Source organism: Notolabrus celidotus, chromosome 15 (genome assembly GCF_009762535.1).
Source record: "Notolabrus celidotus isolate fNotCel1 chromosome 15, fNotCel1.pri, whole genome shotgun sequence".
Lineage (NCBI taxonomy): Eukaryota > Metazoa > Chordata > Actinopteri > Labriformes > Labridae > Notolabrus > Notolabrus celidotus.
Genome location: NC_048286.1, coordinates 32611501 through 32614859, shown reverse-complemented (window position 1 = coordinate 32614859; position 3359 = coordinate 32611501). Strand labels below are relative to the sequence as shown.

The window sequence follows — 3359 nt, the reverse complement described above, 5'->3', positions numbered from 1 at the left end:
AATAAGTATTAGTGGAAAGAAAACTTAAAAATAAGGTATTGCTCCTGAAATGTTAGACCTAACAAGGAATTTTTGGATCATTGCTGCGGATGTATTTTGGATTTGGATTTACTGCCTGTTTCAAACAACCTGTTTATGCACTGTGCTGGACTGTTAATATTTTGAAAATGTTAAATAAAAAGAATGTTGAAAAATTTTTTTTTAAATAAATAAATAAAAATAAAAAATAAGGTAGTGTTCAAAAGATCAGATGAATACAAGAAATAAATAGATAAATAAATAATTAAATAAGATAAATAAATGTTAAAGCAATTCTTAAAATAATAATGATAAAAAATAATGATAAAAATAGTAAAAAAAAAAAAATAATAATAATAATAATATATAATAATAATAATATTAATAATGCAGTCCAGGGCTAAAAATAAATTACTCCAAATTAAAAAGGTAAGTCCTAAGTCTCTATTATGTGTGTTCCTTTCGTTAAACACTGCAGAGACTAAGTCCTCTAAACAACATGTTTGTTTTATGACATGCCATAACATCAGGGACAGGTCCACGCAGGTCTGACAGGGGAACCCTGCAGTGCATACACATCCAGCAAACCAGACTCAGCTGCATGATATATAGAAGCACTACGTTACAGGAGCAGCTTTCACTTTATCAACCAATACATGAAAAAGTTCAAGCGCCTTAAATACAACTGTGTGTAGTCACGTAGCTGTAAACAGAGTCATCACACGGAACATAAACAGCAGCAGACTGTAAACCTCTCCTCTGTGTCAGATGTGTCCACTGTGAGCTGAAGTTAAAGCCAGCTTCAAGAGTAACATGGATATAAAACTCCTGCAGTGCACTTTGGAAGAGTTATCAAACTTTACTCATAAATAAACACACACACACCTATGGTACACACACACTCACACACACACACACTGACCTGACTTCAGTCCTGCTCAGCTGCAGCGCTCCGCGAACCAAAGCTCCTGACGTGCTTACGAACGCCCCACATTCCTGGAAGTGACGTACGCATAAATGTTTCTGATTAGGAAAATAAAAGTCTACTCTCATTTCTCAAAACAATTCGTACAAATATAAAAACACCATGGATTACCTGCATAATAATAATAATAATAATAATAATAATAGTAGTAATAATAATAATAATAATAAAAATAATAATATATTTATATAGAAATTTTGCAATACAAGTAAAAAAGTGCTTTACAGTGGGCAATAAAAACAAGAAGTGCAAAGCAAAATGAAGCAGTTAAAAATAAAATGAAATAAAAGCTTAAAAACCAGACAAACTACAAACTAAAACAGACCCTTAAAATCAGAGCTAAAATTAAATAAAATCACACAATAAAAGCTTTCCTTTAAAAGTGTGTCTTGAGTAATGACACAAAACAAGGGACTGACTCTGCAAGTCTGATCTCCAGAAGACAGTATCCTGAGTTCATCTCTCAACAGTAAATATCTATATCTAATATATGTGTCAATGAACATGTCAGTGCCATCAGAGGTACAAGTCCTTGTGTCATTGTGTACGGATAAGACAGTCAAACTTCTGAGTCATGTTGTCATTATGGCAGTGTGCTCTGGAGGGACGTTCTGATGTAAATTATGGCTGAAGTTTTGATGACAAGTATTGTAAATTGTAAGTTACACCTTAGTGCATTTGTTCTCAAAGTCCGTGAACAATATGGTTAGGGTTAGGGTTAGGGTTAGGGGGTTAGGGTGAGGGTTGGGGTTGGGGTTAGGGGTTAGGGTTAGGGTTAGGGTTAGGGTTGGGGTTGGGGTTGGGGTTAGGGTTAGGGTTAGGGGGTTAGGGTGAGGGTTAGGATTAGGGTTAGGGTAAGGGTTAGGGTTAGGATTAGGGTTAGGGTTAGGGTTAGGGTTGGGGTTAGGGTTAGGGTTAGGGTTAGGGTTAGGGTTGGGGTTAGGGTTAGGGTTAGGGTTAGGGTTGGGGTTAGGGTTAGGGTTAGGGTAAGGGTTAGGGTTAGGGTTAGGGTTGGGGTTAGGGTTAGGGTTACGGTTAGGGTTGGGGTTAGGGTTAGGGTTGGGGTTGGGGTTGGGGTTAGAGTTAGGGTTAGGATTAGGGTTAGGGTTAGGGTTCGGGTAAGGGTTAGGGTTAGGGTTAGGGTTATGATTAGGGTTAGGGTTTGGGTTCGGGTTCGGGTTCGGGTTAGGGTTAGGGTTAGGGTTTGGGTTAGGGTTAGGGTTTGGGTTCGGGTTAGGGTTTGGGTTAGGGTTTGGGTTAGGGTTAGGGTTTGGGTTCGGGTTTGGGTTAGGGTTCGGGTTATGATTAGGGTTGGGGTTAGGGTTAGGGTTGGGGTTAGGGTTAGGGTTAGGGTTCGGGTTTGGGTTAGGGTTAGGGTTAGGGTTGGGGTTAGGATTAGGGTTAGGGTTAGGGTTTGGGTTAGGGTTTGGGTTAGGGTTAGGGTTTGGGTTAGGGTTGGGGTTAGGATTAGGGTTAGGGTTAGGGTTTGGGTTAGGGTTAGGGTTTGGGTTCGGGTTCGGGTTTGGGTTAGGGTTAGGGTTATGATTAGGGTTAGGGTTAGAACCAGAACTGAACTTAAGCAAACAGAACCACAACCAAACCAGAACCAAAGCTACCCAGAACCGAACCAAACCAAACCAGAACCAAACCAGAACCAAACCAGAACCAAACCAGAACCAAACCGAACCAGAACCAAACCAGAACCAAACCGAACCAGAACCAAACTGAACAAGAACAAGAACCAGAACCAAACCGAACCAGAACCGAACCAGAACCGAACCAGAACCGAACCAGAACCGAACCAGAACCAAACCAGAACCGAACCGAACCGAACCAGAACCAAACCAGAACTGAACCAGAACCGAACCAGAACCGAACCAGAACCGAACCGAACAGAACCGAACGGAACCAGAACAGACTCAAGCAAACAGAACCAGAACCAGAACCAACTCAAGCAAACAGAACCAGAACCGACTCAAGCAAACAGAACCAGAACCCGAACCAACTCAAGCAAACAGAACCAGAACCAAACTGGAGCAAACATTATTAATGTCCTCAGGTTGGCATTGAGAAAAATCTGATCCCTCAGTTTGGATGGGCTGATCTGATTTCTCCTCTCAGTATTTGCCCGGTCTTTGAGAAGAACCCTAACCCTCTCAGAAGGAACAGATGAAGCCACGATACACAGCCTCCCCTCCATCACCTGTATCCTATATCCTCATATGTGATTGGCCGCATGGCCGCCATGCTGACCAATCAAAACAAAGTTCTGCTGTGAGCAGAGCTGGGGCTGAGCACTGAGAGAGCTAAGCAGGGAAAGGAACAAACTGGGAGCCGGCTCGAATCGAGAGAGAGC

At 41.5% G+C, this 3359-nt stretch overlaps 1 protein-coding gene across 2 annotated transcripts in view; it reads right to left on the bottom strand.

Annotated features, from left to right (window-relative positions):
• Positions 1 to 1022, bottom strand: part of LOC117826848 (acyl-coenzyme A thioesterase 11-like) — a 16843-nt gene extending 15821 nt beyond the window's left edge. The window contains exon 1 of one of the 2 annotated variants that reach the window (XM_034703226.1): positions 941 to 1022. The gene's annotated coding sequence lies outside the window, so the exon portion shown is untranslated. Of the gene's footprint in view, positions 1 to 770; positions 885 to 940 lie in introns of those variants that run through there. The other variant, XM_034703227.1, reaches the window with a different exon arrangement.
• Positions 1023 to 3359: the final 2337 nt, after the last annotated feature.